Consider the following 18,450-nt stretch of genomic DNA (forward strand, 5'->3'; position numbering starts at 1 on the left):
GTAAGAAATCTGATTTATCCATTATCTTTTGCTTTTTTATTTTATTTTACCTTGGATTATCATAAAACATTTAAGTAAAAAAATTTGATTTAATGAGCTAGTTTGGGGTTAAGGCTTTTGCTCAATGAATTAGTTTGCTCCAAGACTGTAAATCCATCAATATTTCCATTCTCCTAAAGTAAGAAATCTAATTTATCCCTTATCTTTTGCTTCTTCTTTTTTTTTTCCCTGGATTATCATAAAATATTTAAGTCAAAAACTTTTATTAATGAGCTAGTTTGAGGATCCTACGATCACTTGCTAATTACGACTCTTATTCAATGAATTAACTTGCTCCAAGAACGTAAATCTATCAATATATCTGTTCTCCCAAAGTACGAAATCTAATTTATCCATTATCTTTTGTTTTTTTTTTTTTTTACCTTGGATTATCAAAAAATATTTAGGTCAAAAACTTTGATTTAATAAACTAGTTTGGAGATCCTACGATCCATTGCTAATTAAGGCTCTTGCTTAATGAATTGATTTGCTCTAAGAGTATAAATCCATCAATAGTTATTTATGTTCTTCCAAAGTAAAAAATCTAATTTATCCATTATCTTTTTTTTTTCTCTTAGATTATCATAAAACATTAAAGTCACAAACTTTTATTTATGTTCCTTAATTACTGGTTTAATTTAGGTCAAATATTGACCTTATGTAGTTTTAACTTCCCCCGCTCTTTGATATCTCTTGTGATTCACTTTTTTTAATAGTTTTGAGACCTACAATGTATTTAATATAACATAATAGCATAAGGACCATTGTATAATTTTGTAGTTGTGAATTATTTAAATTTGCTAAAAATTAAACTCAAAGATAGCTTAAAAATTGAATTGCATTTGAAAATGAAGTTTAGGATGAAAGTGTCAAAATATATACATATAGGGCAATTCGAGGGTGCGGACCTTCCGCATGTGGACCGCATCCAACATCGACTCTTTTTGGATAAAAGCGTCACATTTGCTGTGTATGTGCAAAGTAAAATCGACGTTTTTGTTCAAAAAATATCGACTTTGGGTGCAGTCCGCGTGCAGAGATCCGCACCGTAGGACGACTCTCTCTCTATATATATATATATATATATATATTTAAACACCAAAATACAACTGTAAGCATAATTCGGAATCTTATTTCTTTAACAAGAACTTGTACTTATACACGCTTTGTCATTAACCACATTCTACACACTCATAGCGGAAACAATCTTATTTTTGTTTTATACTCCAATATAATTTATTTATTTTAGTCTAAAAGGAAAATTGAGAAGAAGATGAATTCGGTATACGTTCGAAACCTAAAATACAATCTTTCAATCAAGATTTCATCCGCTGGATTCGTTATAAGCATCATATTTTTGTATACCTAAACCCAAAAATAAAATAAAATAATCCAGATTTAATTCACCAAATTCATAATAAATATCCTGTTTTTACCAATATCTCCTTCGAATTAATATGGCACCCTTTACAAATTGCTAGTACCAAAGTTTGGTTGATTTTTCGGTTTTAATTCCTCCATGATAATATATATATATATATATATAAAGTAATTGTCTCATTCAGACATTTTGAAAAAAATTTTGCTCGCGATAGTACATATCCCTAAAGGATACACATATCAATATATATATATATATATATTATTCTTTTAAAAACACGACAACCCGAAAAAATAATATTTGACCAAGATTTTTGCCCACGAGATAAATCATATCTATATATATATAGACACACACACACACACACACACACACACACACACACACATATCTATGTGTAGGATTTTGACATAATAGAACTTGGGAATATAGTTTCCTTATAATATATCGATATAACACGTAACAAGTCTCACTCTAGCAATTGATTGGTTTCTCTTAAAGTTCGGTTGAATTTTAATTTTAATTTTAATTTTTTTTTAAGGTTCCAGTCGACATAAACAAATTCGCTGAATAAGATACTTATACCGCATAAAATTACACACCATTTAGAAATGGAACTTATGAATTGCTACCATAATTTATAAAATGCACGAACAATATTTTTATAAAAAAAAAAAATTTCATGGACCCCAGAGATTTGATAAAACTTCACTTACCCCCCAAGGTTTTCAAATTCATCACCCACCCCCAATTTATTGGTTGGCTTTGGAAGCTGGAGCTGAAGCAACCACTCTGCGGGCTGTATGAAAGAGTCAATCGAGTATACACGTCGGCTGGTGGAGGTTCTGGCCTTGGTCTCTGTGAAAGGTCCCACTGCTTATATAGGGCTTTATAAATTCAATAAACTTTGACAATTTTGATATTTATATTTATATTATTAATTATGAACACAAAATGAAGCATCATATATAAAATATTCAGTAAAAAATGCAAAGCAATTTAAAAAATGAATGCAACCAAAAGGTACAATTTTTTTATGTCAAATATATATTAATTTAACAAATTGATCCTCTACCGTCAAATTAAACGGAGGGAGTTAACAGTTTAGGTGATAGATGATGAATTTGAAAACTTTAAGGGGATGGACGATATTTTGTCAAATTTGAGGACCTATGAAATTTTTCCCTTCGTATAAATAAATCCAACAAAATGTCAATTTTTACAACGCCTTCAGAGCATAAATCCCAACACCTGCAATAAATTGCACCAAATCAGTAGAAGCTGATCATGTAGGACCTGACCCAAATCAGCATCTCTAAGCTTAGTGCAAAAAATCCTTACATTTGTTGTATGTGTTCAAAAGTAAAAGAGAATCTCTGAAGCTTCTACAACTGAGCTACTGAACGTTGTCATCAGGTAGAGCTAGAAAAGGTTTGAAGGTCATCAGTAGTCCAAGAGCCTCAATAACATTGAGGATGAAGAAAACCATATGATCACCTACAATCCAACCAACAAAATATACTCATTCAAGCTTCTGATTTTAGTAAGACTGTCTTCTTCTTTTTATTTATTTATTTATTTATTTTTATGAAAAGAGTAACACTGTCTAATTTACAAGGGACTAAGTACGAGGGTATCAATGTAAATGTACATACCAAGTAAATCATATAAGATGAGATGAAACATTACTTGATCTAAGTTGGTAACATCTAACACAACTTCACAAGCTTTTTGGTGTTTCTTGGGACTTGTTAGTAATTTATACCTTCTAAATAACTGGAAGATTATCAAATACTAGACAATTTCTCTAAGAAAGAGAACAATCATTTTCCTTTGTTTCCCAGAGAAAGGTAAACCACTTCAAATACTAGACAATTTCTCTAAGAAAGAGAACAATCATTTAATTTCTCTAAGAAAGAGAACAATCATTTTCCTTTGTTTACGCGAGAAAGGTAAACCACTTCTTTGTCCAAATTAGAGTATGCATTATTAGGGCATTTATCCAAAATTAGTAGCTAAACTCTTCAAAATGGTCCTATCTTTCCAAACAAAGCTGAAGCTGGGTTCTCTTTTCAGAAACAGACACATTCGTTTGTGTTGGTTTCTACTTGTTCTGGTTTGCTTTCACTTGAATTTCTATGGGTTTTTCTAACAGTCTTTGCCACAACCACAACCACGGCCTGCCAGTAATAGTTCTTCTAGAATAAGTAACTATTTGGATTTAATATTTTGATTTGCGCCTGTTTGTTATCAAAGATTAGCCTTCTAATTATCATGTAGCGTTATTTTTATTATTATTATCTTTTTAGTGTTAACTTTTTTAAAAAGCTGTTTTTGGAAACAGAAACAACAGTTTTGAGTTACTTGGCCAAACAAGGACTAATGTTTTATTTGTTTGGAATTGTGGTAAGTTTGTTTGGTACAGGAAAGAAAATGCTGCTTGAAGGGTGTTTCTTTTGTCTGGTTTAGTTCATATTATAGATTATTTAAATTGAGTACTAGCATACTATCATCACAAAATTATAAAATGCTAATATGATAAACATGTTAACAGGTTCATATGTGGAGAATGGCATTTCAGTTGAGTACCAGGAAGAAAAGATTCATTTTGCCGCTTTTGTGCCCAAGAAAATCTGCAAATACCAAAATGATAAACAAATCTTAGCCTTAAGAATATCATCAAACTAGAGTTATAAAGGATACTGCATGATTGAGAATCTGAGATACAAATGAATGCGCACTAGTTGCTGTTTGGCGCACTCGTTGCTGTTTGGTTTAAAGTTAGGAAAGAAGAAAAGAGAGAAGAACAAGAAATTGTAGAACGAGCCTAGGTTGAGTTATGTTTCTCTCCTACACAAATAATGCAATCGTATAATTGAATTTTCGATAATTCTATTGAAGTGGGAATGGATTACTTGCAAGACATGACAACGGGATTTATCAATCTACAACCAAACTTTAGATGCGTCAACAACAGCAACAGTAGCTAAAAACAATGGTTCACTAAATAGCTTACGAGTCAAAAGAAAAAGGAAAAAAAAAAAAAAAAATCATTCAAGTAATGACGTACGTAAACTGAACCTCCAGCAGCTGGACCAACTGCTTTGAATAAAGACATGGCAGTCATCGATGTGCCATTTGCAGCTCCTCTTTTCTCTTGGGTCTTCAATTGATTTTAGACGAGCATTTGAAGACAGTTACTAACTTCAAAATGTTATAAAGAACAGAAAAATCTGATTATGCAGCAAAGGTTACAGAAAAATTACCACAGCCCTGTTTTGTAGGAGAAGCAACCCTGTAGTGATAGTTGCCTGTTAATGTAGAATCAATTAAATATAAGTTTATTAGAGTACAAAATGCATTTGTGGCTCACCTCATACAAGCTTGATACTTAAGGAATACATCGATACATGCATCTAAAGTATGTGTGCTGATGCACTTAATAGTGGAAGCATGCGTTAATTCATTTGATCTGATTCCTTGACAATCTGTTTAAACTGTAACAGAGCTAAAAGTCTACGATAACCATTCCTATTACAGATGAAGAAAGAAGAACTTCACAGTTTGGGCATGCACTTACAGAAAGCAAGTTCTTCAGGAGAGATGCACAGTTAATCAATAGTGCGAGGGTGAGGCCAGATAGCATAGCTATGAAAGGGTAACTTGACAGCAATGGGATGGTCAAGACCTTTGCATGAAACCAAGTAATCATCAATTTAAATGCAAAAGCATATAACAATATACAATTTACCAACAAAAATATATATATATGCATATATAACAATATGCAACGAAAAATGTGTCAGATGGAGGAATCCTCAACACATACGGCTCCAATTCGAGATACAATTACTGGTCCAAAAGTCCTCTCCACCATGGGATATAAAAGTAGCTGAAAGACGAGCAGACCAAATCCTAGTAATTTATGAAAAAAATATACAAAGTAAGAAAGGTAACTTGAGTAATATTATCATAATTATGCTTAAAAACTTATGTTTTAATAGGGTAATTTTGATAACTAATCAGAAGACAACAAAAAAGGTGTTTACCTGACAAACCCAAATGCATAGCAAAAAATAGGAAAAGAACAAAACAAAAAGGACTCGCATGATGGATCTATTAGGAATGGCAATCAGGTCGGGTTTACCGCCAGCCAACCAGATAACAAACCATCCCTATGATATCCGAAGTTTTATTGTTAACAAGGTTTTGCCCGAACCAAACCATTGGGTTCCTCGGCCCGACCCGACCCAATAGATTTTGTTGAGAAAAATTAAAATTTGGGGAATTTGGCCCAATACCCTTGTTTTAAAGGCTCTAATGAAAACTATCCACCCGTTTCCAACCTTTTTTGTTTTACCCTTCTATTTTCAAATATCCCCATATTACCCTTTGCAAATGTGAAAAGGAAGAATGAAGATGTAAGGTTACGCCATTTTTCCCCTAAACGGAGCACGAAGAAGAAGAGGAAGAGAAAGTGAGAGAGAATGGCGAAGCGTTTTGGGACAATCGGAGTTCTTCAGGAGGAGGAGCGAGTGGAGGAAGCATCCAAGGCTCAGCAATCAGCTCTGTCATGCCCTTCTCGGTCTTAGCCTCAGAGTCGACGAGCTCGTCTACAACAAACTCCTCCTTCCTCTTCTTCTTCTACTTCTTCTTCTTCTCACCACTCTTCCCATTCCTCTGCTTCTCACTGACTCACTGAGACAACTAAAACAATAACCTCATCAGGTGACGATGATCATTCAGCCCCCTTAAATCTTCTTTTACTTTTTGTTCCATTCAGTTTTTTGGGTCTGCTTTTACTTTTATTTTTATTAGCTGTTATGGAAATTTTGTTGATTATTACAATTGAAAATATTAAGTTAATGGATCTTATACATGGGATATAGTAATTATTAATTACTGAACTTGTTTTTAGAATGCTATTATTTTTGGGTTTTATTATTTGGGGCCAAAATCATATGCATTTTAACTGTTTGTTGATATGTTTTATTGGGTTGCGTGTGTGTGGTAGAAATTATATAATGTTTTTGCTCATACAAATGAAGAGAAAATTTTAGTAGTGAAGCTATTCCATAACCTGTTCTGTTAAAGTCTTGGATGTGTCTATATGCTCAGATCTTCCTACGATCTTATTATTGGCTATTTCCTATACGTCAATTACGAATTTCAATCTCCAGTTCCTCTAATCTAAGAAAATTTTATCATATATAAATACATGATATGTTGATATACTTTTAATTGGTATTTTAGGATGATGGATCTGTTATATGTATATTTTCTCTTTCTGGAAGTAATGCCCAAGATGGACATTTAGCCGCTGGTCGTAATGGTGTAAAGCGCCTCAGAACTATAAGTTCTCATCTGTTTTACTCTTTGATGTGGTTAGTATTTTTCTTGAGAAAGTTCTTGTTCTCTTTGGTTTCTTGGATTGGTTTAAATATTCTTCTATTTGCAATTTTCAATATTTTGGTTGAATTTAGATATTAGCGGATTGATGCATTGTGGATTTTCTTGTCACATACACCTATCAAAATCAAAGAGGGAATTGATATGAAAGATTCTCACATCCCTGAAATTTGAAATCCAATAATCTGATAAAATTTAAGTGTAATATTTTTGTAAAAAAATGTTTAAATTTTTGATTTTATCAAGCACTAACTCAACATGGTTGTTTTTTCAGAGTCCATAGATTTTGTTTGACAGTATGCCTATTTTTCTAAAGCTTTAATACATGTTTTGTGTCCCTGTCTAGCTACTTTATCCTTCTGTTACTAGCCTTCTGTAAAGGAATTTTTCTACGATACCTACTAGTATAAAAAGGTCACATTTGTTCTTTTCAGGTCAAACAACCAAATATTTTATCATTCCTTTATAGTATGGAGAGTAAAACTTTTTGTGGTAATACGACAAAGGTTGCTATCTATATTGTCATAGAGCCTGTTGTTCCACAATTAGAAAAGATCAAGGAACTAAATTTGGAAGGTAGATAAAGGTATAAACAATCTGGTCTTCCTGGTTGATATTGGTTGTTTGATTGGATTAATCTGATTGCATGATACACGTAATTCTTCTTGTGCTAAAAAATGTTTAAGGTACTTGCATTAATGGTGATAGCATATGAAGAATCTTGGAGAATTTAAAACTACTCTTTGACTTTTTCTTTTGAAAATGGGAAATCTAAATCAATATTAGCCACCCGTTTAGTAGGTTATTGGAAACTCTTCCTGGCCAACTTGGTTTCTTTGATTAATTTAGAGAATATGTTCTATCAGTGTGATGTTAACTTTTGTTTTAGTGCTTCTCTTTATTTAAAAATTGAAATTTCCATCTAAATGCAAACAGTAACACGTAATATCTTTTGGTTTCATTGTATGATTGTGCATACATAGGACGTGTGCCAATCCTGTTTATCACCATCTTGAACAATTTTGTAATGATCCTATTCAGAATGGTTTTCAGTGGTTTGGCTAGGAATATAGATTGAAGAAAATGGAGAGGAAAGTGAAGTAATAGAACTCGATTACAAAAACTATTGTCAAATATTTGTTAAGGCTGTTGAGTGTTTGCACTGATGCCTTTTAATGTTTTCTCCAAAATAGTTTTGTCCTACAAACAATTGGAATTCTAAAGCTGTTGTTAATTAGATTTTCTATATCTATTCTTCAAGTTTTTGAGTCCACTTTCAGCTGTTCCTTTGGTAGCTTTAGTTGGATTTGGGCTCTACGAGTTAAGTTTTCCTGGGGTAGTGTTATTCTGCAGCATTAATCATGGTTTACGAAGTCAATTGTTTAGTGATATTGTTTTCAGTGCCTTTCTTTGAGTTCTATGAATGAGTTTTTCGATTTAAGTATTTGCATTCGTACCGCTTCATAACACTTAATATCCAATGTAAATGCACTTTGTTTTTCCTTTATTTTTTTGTATCAGCATGCATTTTTCTTTCTATTTTTATTTATATTATTATTATTACTTTAATATCTTTTATTCAAGTAAATTATTCTTGTGTCAAAGAGATACTTCACAAATATTGTTCTCCATTTTCTTTGTTGATATTTTTTGTATTTATCCCCTTCTAATTTAGTCATTTCTCATACATGTTTATTGATTTAAACAGTCCATTGGGGCTTTCATTTATTGATTTAACTCAAACTCCAGTTATGACGTTGTGGAATCATTTCCCTCTGCACTTCATGTTAAAAGATGCAATGATAGGTTAACGTATGATAATAATAGAAAACTATGGGAGCTATGCAAGGAAGACATTTTATATGAGTTCCTCGGTTTGGCTACAAATCAATTATGCTTTTTGGAAGTTAGCCACCACTATATTATCTATTGTATTGACAAATACACACACATTAAGGGGAAAAAAGCCAAGAAAAGATATTAGAAAACAGGCAAAATCACAATGAATGTAAAATAAGGTGTTCATATGAAAAAACGAGTAAACCAATTGAAATTGCACAAATAGATATCAACATTTACATGCACTTCAAAATTTAGATGTTGCTTTTCCTCATTTCATCATTAGCCAGACTAAAAATTTTAGATGTTCTTAATTTTGGAGGTCCATTTGGTTCCTATATTGGTCAAAGTAGTGCAATAGTATTATTACCTATATTCTTCTTGTTCAGTTCATATTTGTTAACCTTCAAATTAAGGTCAACATTGAGTTCCTTTCATTGTTGTATATTTGTACATTCTACACACAGGGAGTTGGCATTTTGATCTCTGACTTGGTTGGAACTATTAATGGATCCTCATTATCTGTATAACAATGTTCAAATTAATATCTATGCTTTAGCTTTCTACTTTATTTTACCGAACCACAGAATTTCCACCTTTATCTAATAACCTTTTTTCTCCTGTGCACTTAATAACTAGTTTTTAGGATTTTAAAAATTAAGCAATTTATTTGTCACATGTTCTGAAACATTGTTAATTTTTAAGAAATGCTCAATCCTCCCTGCTATTTGTTATGTGGGATGAACTTTTTTCTCTTTAGGGTGAAAGGAACTAGTGGAAGATTATTCACTCAATTGTATTTGTGTTGTAAGCATATTATGATATCATGAAGCCCTTTCACTTTAGGTTTCTATTCAAAATTTTAAGGACCACAAGGACCACAGCTGTTGTGGTTTGGATTATTGGTAGGTCCATGGTAGGAGCCGCATTTAATGATTATTATCTTCTTGGGGACATATTAAATGTTTTATATGAGAAGTCTACTTGCTGTTGATGTTTTATGATATCTAAATATCCACAGTTATAGTCTTTAGTTAACTTTTAATGCTTTTATTATGTGATTACTGTGTTTAATATTATATTGGTTGATATTACATTGGTTTTGTTATAATTTAGCAGTTTTTTTTCCTTACGTTAGAAGGCATGGTCTACTATAATTATCATGAGGAGGAAAGGCAATACTAGAGTTCGTAATATTTTTAAGCTGTTTTGTTTGCAGACATGATTGAAGAATTAATCAACAAGGGGTACGAAAGTCGAAATAACGCAGCTGAAATGCAAACTCTTGTTACTAATTGGTTGGAAAATATCATGCAAGAGCGCTCAAATAATGCCAGAGGCTTACGTGTTATTCCATTGAACTTATACAAGTTTCAAATTGTTGGCTATGGCATGTTCGTTGGAGTAGTCAACTTAGAAAATAAGACATGCTCATGCAAGGAATTCGACATTGATGGATTTCCTTGTGTCCATGCAATTGCAGCATGTAAGCATCGACATATCTCTCCATATTTCCTTTGCTCGGCGCATTACTCAGTTGACTCACTCCGTGATGCATATTCGGAAACCATATATCCACTTGGAGATAAAAGTCAGTGGCATGCTCCAGATGATGTCATAAACCAGGTTGTACTTCCACCTCAAATTGGCAAACAGTCAGGAAGACCGAGAAAGAAGAGGATTCAATCTCAAGGAGAGGAGCGTCATCAATATAGATGCAGGAGGTGCAAACAGGTTGGTCACAACAGCCGATCATGCTCCGCTGCCGTACCTCTTGATAGCACTAACAACCAACAGCACCACTGAAACGAATGCCCATCAATCGCATGATGCTATATTCAGACAATGAGGCCATGTTATGTGGTATGCGTGTGTATGAAATGTAGTCAGGAATGCAATTAGTTGGTCAACCGCGTAATGTGTGTTTTGGCGTAATAGACGTTGGCTTTATGTGTTCTTTTATTGTCAAATTCATCTGTCATATTGTTTTGATAACATATCATTCCATCTTCAGTTTTTGGTTCAGTTGTTTGTATGTTTCTTACTATTGCATGGATGATATTATTGCCCAATGGTAATGACCAATGCATCATCGGTAATTGACATTTGTACACCAGCGTAAAAGACTCACAACAATTCCATCCGGCAACTTCAATCATGTGTGTTCCAACCAATAACATGCTAAATGTAACATTATTAATGATAAATTCTGGCAAAGTAAGTGATCAAACGGCATTAAAAAATGAAAACGTTCAATTTGTCTTTTATTCAAAAATTACCAAAGGTTTCGTCGGTAATTACCGAAACCCTATGGCAATCACATTTTACCAATTTTTTGGGCCCCACAAGTCCCCTAAGGTGTGTTGAATGCAAAAAAATAAAAAATATGGATTCTAAAATTATCCTAAAGAGAGAAAATCCCAAAATTGCTTAAAAAGTTCTCAAATTTTCTAAAAAAATAGGATGACTGTTCACCCTCGATAATTCCCGAGGAAATCGTCGGTAACCAACAAATACCCTCTGGAAAAATTACCGACGGTTTCATCGGTAATTCCCGATGGTGTACAGTCCATAACATTTTACCAATTTTTTGGGCCCCACAAGTCCCATAACGTGTGTCGAATGCAAAAACATGGCAAATAGGGATTCTAAAATTATGCTAAGTAGAGAAAATCCCAAAATTTCATAAAAGTGTATCAAATTTTGCAAAAAATTTGAATGACTGTTCACCCTTGGTAATTCCTGAGGAAATCGTCGGTAACCAACACATACCCTCTGAAAAAATTACAGACGGTTTCGTCGGTAATTACCGAGGGTGTACAGTCAATCACATTTTACCAATTTTTTTGGGCCCCACAAGTCCCATAACGTGTGTTGAATGCAAAAAAATGAAAAATATAGATTCTAAAATTATCCTAAGGAGAGAAAATCCCAAAATTGCTTAAAAAGTTCTCAAATTTTGCAAAAAAAGTTGGATGACTGTACTCCCTCGGTAATTCCCGAGGAAACCGTCGGTAACCAACCACATACCCTCTGGAAAAATTACCAACGGTTTCGTCGGTATTTACCGAGGGTGAACAGTCATCATATTTTTTTGCAAAATTTGAGACACGTTTAGGAAATTTTGGGATTTTCTCTCCTTAGCATAATTTTAGAATCCCTATTTTGCATGTTTTTGCATTCAATACACGTTATGGGACTTGTGGGGCCCAAAAAACTTGAAAAATATGATGGACTATACACCCTCGGTAATTACTGACGAAACCGTCGGTAATTTTTCCAGAGGGTATGTGTTGGTTACCGACGATTTCCTCGGGAATTACCGAGGGTAACCAGTCATCCAAATTTTTTGCAAAATTTGATACACTTTTATGAAATTTTGGGATTTTCTCTACTTGGTATAATTTTAGAATCCCTATTTGCCATGTTTTTGCATTCAACACACGTTATGGGACTTGTGGGGCCCAAAAAATGGGTAAAATGTGATGGACTGTACACCCTCGGGAATTACCGACGAAACCGTCGGTAATTTTTCCAAAGGGTATTTGTTGGTGACCGACGATTTCCTCAGGAATTACTGAGGGTGAACAGTCATCCAATTTTTTTGCAAAATTTGATACACTTTTATGAAATTTTGGGATTTTCTCTCCTTAGTATAATTTTAGAATCCCTATTTTGCATGTTTATGCATTCAACACACGTTATGGGACTTGTGGGGCCCAAAAAATTGGTAAAATGTTATGGATTATACACCCTCGGGAATTACCGATGAAACCGTCGGTAATTTTTCCAGAAGGTATGTGTTGATTACCGACGATTTCCTCGGGAATTACCGAGGGTGAACAGTCATCCAAATTTTTTGCAAAATTTGATACACTTTTATGAAATTTTGGGATTTCTCTACTTAGCATAATTTTAGAATCCCTATTTGCCATGTTTTTGCATTCAACACACGTTATGGGACTTATGGGGCCCAAAAAATTGGTAAAATGTTATGGACTGTACACCCTCGGGAATTACCGACGAAACCATCGGTAATTTTTCCCGAGGGTATTTGTTGCTTACCGACGATTTCCTCGTGAATTACCGAGGGTGAACAGTCATCCAATTTTTTTGCAAAATTTGACACTTTTATGAAATTTTGGGATTTTTGTGTATTTGTGTGTTTGTGTTATAGCCGTTTGTTTGGTTTTTTGTATTTGTGTGTTCGTGTAAAGACGTTTAGAAAAAGTTGATTTTTGTTTGGTTTAAAATGTAATAGGATATGTAAGTAATTTTTTTTTGTTTGAAAGTTACAATGGATATTGAGGGGTAGAACAAAAAAGATATCAAGTGAGGGGGCAAAAATCATTAACCTCGGTCCTATGAGGGTATTGGGCCAAATTCCCCTTAAAATTTTATTACATTTTGCCCAAAAACCCAAACCTGACCCAGCCCAACCCCGAAATGGATACAAAATCATAAACCCAACCCAACCCGAAAACCTGTTTATAGTTTCCCATACCCACCCCAATCGGTTTGGGTCTTCCAAAAACCCGACCCTAACCCGATTGCCATTCACTATAACAATTTACCTGAAATTGCAAGAACTTCACCAACCTCTGCACTTGAGTAGCTCAATCCTCCATGCCTCCTAGGACTAATAGCCCATAATGAAAAAATCTGAAAAGCATGAGGTTCAGAAGAATGCAAAAACAAAGCATATAACATATTAAAACTTATGGAAGTTAAAATAAAGAAAATTGTATTACCTCAGTATAGGCCATGTCATGAAGGTGGAGAACACAATATGTAATAATAGATGACATTAAGGGCCAATTTTTAAGAAGCCTTTGTTGGGAATCTCGATTTTTTTCCTCATATCTTTGCAAACTTCCTCTCATATCAACTGCATAAGTTCTGGCCACCGGTGCATTACATGAATCCTCACTCTCTTCATCACTTCTAGTATGAAAGTGAAGTGTTTCCTGAAACCATCTCAAAGCCATGAGCCTCCAAGTTTTATGATTGGAAGCTTTAATATTACAACATGAAGGTGTCAGGATAGCATATAAAATCCTTAATCCAACAATGGGGCAACATATGTAGGGCTATCAAAGAAAGGCAAGAAAAAGGTGAGAATGAAGACGATAAAAAGCAAGACAACGCTTGTTTATATTACTTAATTAAGAAAACAACTACATTGTTTTGTCACACTTTTTTCGCTGTTATAGTGTTTTTTAGGATTTTATACAAAATAGACAATTGATTGAAGGTTTGAATGGTCTTTATTGTGTTGGAAGTCACCTTCTGAACTGTTCTAGTTTTCATGTTGTTGCTCTGTCCTCTCAAGTTTTGCACTCCCAGTAATATTGTCATATTATGTTATCTAATTGGTGTTCTTCAGACAACTAAGTAATGTTGTAATTTGGAATGCATATCATACAACTTAGGGTAACATAATCAAATAATATATGCAGACAAAATTATTAAAGGAGTTAAAAGTTGATAAAATAATATACCGGGACCCAAAAGCAAACAGCAGTTGCAGCCAATGCCAAGATTGATATCGAAAGACAAGGTAACAAGTAAGGAAACCTGCCATTTCACTTGACCATAAGAATTAAGCATAAATGGGATGAAAAATGCTTAAAGAAGCCAAAAAACAATAATTATGGATTTAAAATTAAAAATCAATAAAAATACCAAAAAACAACAACAACAACAACAACAACAACATGGTTACCTCCCGAAAAGAGATTCTTTTGAAAATGAGGTTGGAAACTTCTCTGCAGGCTATGATATCAGCTTATCCATAAAGCAACAGTCATGTGTTACTTCTGTACTAGCTATTAAAAAAAAATAATAATAAGTACAAAAATAAAAGAGAAAAGTACCTGTGCAAGAAAACCTCCAAGAGATGGACCAATGACTAATCCAATTCCCCATGAAGTGTTAACCTACAACAATTACATCTCATTAAATATCATCCTGCTGGAAGAATTTATAAAGCACAATGAAAAGAGTTTCTTACCATTGACATTCCCATAGATTGATATTCTTTACGACAAACTTCTGAAGCATACACCTGAAAAAGTACAACTGATCAATCTATTTACTTGCAAGCCGCATTTCATTGACAAAAATTGCATCGAAACAAAAACATTGCCAAAAAAAAAAAAAATCAAAATTGATGATTGTTCACACATTTGAAATTTGAAAAGTCACATAGCAAAAAAAAAAAAAAAAAAAAAAAAAAAAAAAAAAAGAGGCAATAGGTCATAGGAGGCTCATTCATGGAATTATTTACTGTATAGAATCGAGCAAAGGTGAGGCAACACCTCATAAGAGACTCAGCACACACACACACACACACACATATATATACATATATATATATGACTCTAGGATTAAAACATAAAATTACATTAATGCACTTAAACACATACACTTAATTTGAATAAACACTTAACAATGTGGAATGTAAGAAAGATATCCCACAAACACACAAACATATACATAATAACTTTAGGTTTAATATAAAAAACTACACTGATACCTTCAAGCTTATATCCTAAATGATTATATAAATATAAACTTAACAATATAGAAGGAAATTTTATCAACACCAGTCCCATCAAGATGCAAATTGTTTTAAAAGCTGTTATAGTTTGAATGAGAAAAAGAGCTTTCACTAACGAAATATTCGGATTCCAAAAAATAAATATCAGCTTCAACTACAGCAAGAATCTGATTTAAGCAACATTGATCTAGTGGTCTACTATAACATAATAAGGGCAATAATATAAATATGACTTTCAACTGATTCATAAAGCAATAACAACCATGACCACAATATTTTTGCAGTATATGGATATGCACAAATTAATAAAGATCATCAAAACTAGAAGTAATTCCATTACATGCAAATCTGGTCATAATATGCTTCAACTTTAGAAAAGTCCAGCTAGGCCTAAGCTCAAAGATCTATTCAGGCTAAATTCATGTCGTGTTATCTCTCCTTCTCAAGCTATTCTTTCCCAACTCTTTACTAGGTAAAATAGGGAAGTATGTAATAAAGTAATTACATATATTTTATTACATCTCATCTTGTCGGCTTCTGAAAATGACACAATTTCTAGGGTAAACCCAGGAGGAAATGCGCGTTAATTCAGTGTTTTAACACTTTCAAGATTGCAGATAAATCCCATGCTATGGAGACCCATAACAATACCTATTTAACTTGTTTTACTAGCTAAGGATGTCATGGAAACTTGTGGTGTTAGTGTATCATGGAATTGAGTTATTCATACCTTGCAATTTTAAAACAAAAACCAAAGCATAATCACAAACACAAACTTTAAATTTTAACTTTGCATCAGATATATAATATAAGGTGTACCCGAATTGGTCAAAGTATGCCAGACAAACTTCCACGGAGAAACTTCGTAGAGACTGCCATCCAAAAGCTTCTACTGAATCCAAAAAGTGTGTTGAAAATAGCCCTGAAAATTATAGTCATTATCGTCAAAAAAAGGAGATGGAAATTTGGATGCACATGATCAATGAGCAACTTGTCTTTAACTAGTGAAAACTTGATCAATAGGTGACATTGAAACATGGGAAAATCAGCTTTACTAACACTCAAATTGTGCCAAATATCATGACAGGTCTTCGACCATATCGATCAGCTATTATCCCCCAGATTACAGAAGTTAAAGCTCGCCAACATAAATGCAGAGCCTTCAAGAAAGATATTGCAAGGAGTAAAACCATTAATGGAACTTTAAATTAAAAAGTCAAACATCATAGGTTATGTTTGAACCACAATCTCACCCACAAAACCAGTATAGAAACCAATATCCTCCTCCCTTTTTGCTATTTGGAAATCCTCTATCTGCAGAAATTTATAATGCACCAACTCCACATCAATAACATCCATAAAGATTTTAATAACAAATGAAATTGATCAAAGCCATCTATCATAGCATTTAAACTATAATCAATTGGAATTCAAAAGGACCCACTTAAATTTAGCACTTGGTTGAGAAATTATAAACACTAACGTTGGATTTTCTAGATGTATTTAGAAAAGAAAATTGGAAATAAACGCTATTCTTTGGTCAATATCATGGGTGATGTAGCACAGTAACACTACTTGCAAGTTTCCAAGTTAATTTTATCAGATTTTATTTTTTAGTGCATGTAAGAAAAGAGAAGGCAACAAAACTTTTATCGGTCAGATCCTAAGCTAGGACACTTTTAGCTGCTTCTTCAACTACCACAAGCCTTTAAACAAGTTTCTACATCCCAAAATACTCTCCACATAAATACACATTAAAGTCTGTTAATGTTACTGTGCATACACAAGTTAAACCATTAACGTGATTCCTAGTAATCCACTTTTTAAATTAGAGGCGCTTCCTACGAAATTATTCCCAAATGAACCCTTACAATTTTTACGCCTAATACAATGCCCACTTCATAGTCAATTTGTGTGAATGCCCTATGATTGTTAACCTTCTTCTTGAACGTTCAATATTCAACTAAGATCGTCAGCATTTTATTTATTTATTTATTTATTTTTCGTGGTTAAATTGAAAATTACACTATTCTGAAACTTCATGTTATTCAGAATAGTAATTGAATAATAAATGAACAGAAACTATTTTTGCGATTGGTTTTGGATAATATCAGCCATAGAATATATAGAAGTTTAACCGAGTAGTATACTTACCATGAAATATAGGAAAGAAAAAAGCACTGAAATTGGCAAAGCTGCATACATATGAACCACAAAGGAGGCACACCAAAGTCTGAAATTTTTGGAGTTAAAATAAATGACAGATATCAGGGAAAACCATAGAAGAATTTTAAAATGACGAGGGCCATATAAAAATTAATGATTTCTTTTGAAAAGCTCAGAAACACATAACCATGAAGCTTAACATACTTTGAATTGCATTGCCTTGCATTTTTGAAGTTTTTAAAAAGCCATAACAGACTATGACAGTAAAAGAAGATTTTTACTTCGTAAGCTGAATCCATCGGTCAAACTGAGAGCATGTCCAACTTTTATTACTGTTGAGATAGTGTCTACTATTTAGCATTTTCCATTGAAAAAATGTCTATTCATAAACACTATTGGAAATAATTTCACTGATTGTTTTAACAATTCTATTTTGTTTGTTTGTCGGGGTGTAAGAATATAAGCTTTATAGCTATTTGACAATTTGGAATTTTCCATGATAAACCCCTTTTTCCAGTTTTCTGACGAATACGATACATCAATATCAATACCCACAAAGCACAACTTATGGATGTGCCAATAAAAAAATAAAATAAAAAAGACAAAGGAAGAGAGATAAGAACAAATTGGTGTGGATGGAGCACAATAACAAAAACATAGAACAAGTGCTTCAAAGGTAGACCAGGATTAGATTCCTTGAGCTTATCAGTGTTACAACCTGGGCAACTTTCATCATGGTAAAACCTCTCCTCCTGCTTCAGCAGAGCTTCTAGCTTCTCAGACATCCTCTTCCTATTCCCGTAATTTCCACCACCCATTAATTTATTTAAAAACAAATAAAATGATCACCGACCCGAAAAAAAAACCGAATGAAGTGACATAATCAAGGTAGCCTTAGAAGCTGTTACACCTTGTGATCGCGGTTGCACAGACGAGGCATTAATTGTTTTCTAGTGTTGAAAATACACAGTGGGTTAAGTTTGGTTGGTCCAAAAAAAAAAAAAAGAAAAAAATCGCAAAAATAAATAAATTACCACATAAGCCGGTATGAATT

At 33.3% G+C, this 18,450-nt stretch overlaps 1 long non-coding RNA gene and 1 pseudogene across 1 annotated transcript; one reads left to right on the plus strand and one right to left on the minus strand.

The window, feature by feature from the left end:
* Positions 1-2,726: 2,726 nt before the first annotated feature.
* Positions 2,727-18,214, minus strand: LOC107423212 (protein ZINC INDUCED FACILITATOR-LIKE 1-like; annotated as a pseudogene).
* Positions 5,766-10,681, plus strand: LOC112492127 (uncharacterized). Its single transcript, XR_007241884.2, has 3 exons — positions 5,766-6,148; positions 6,674-6,804; positions 9,888-10,681. It is a non-coding gene; the product is annotated as an uncharacterized LOC112492127 (long non-coding RNA).
* Positions 18,215-18,450: the final 236 nt, after the last annotated feature.

The sequence above is a fragment of the Ziziphus jujuba genome, chromosome 3 (genome assembly GCF_031755915.1).
Source record: "Ziziphus jujuba cultivar Dongzao chromosome 3, ASM3175591v1".
Classification (NCBI taxonomy): Eukaryota; Viridiplantae; Streptophyta; class Magnoliopsida; order Rosales; family Rhamnaceae; genus Ziziphus; species Ziziphus jujuba.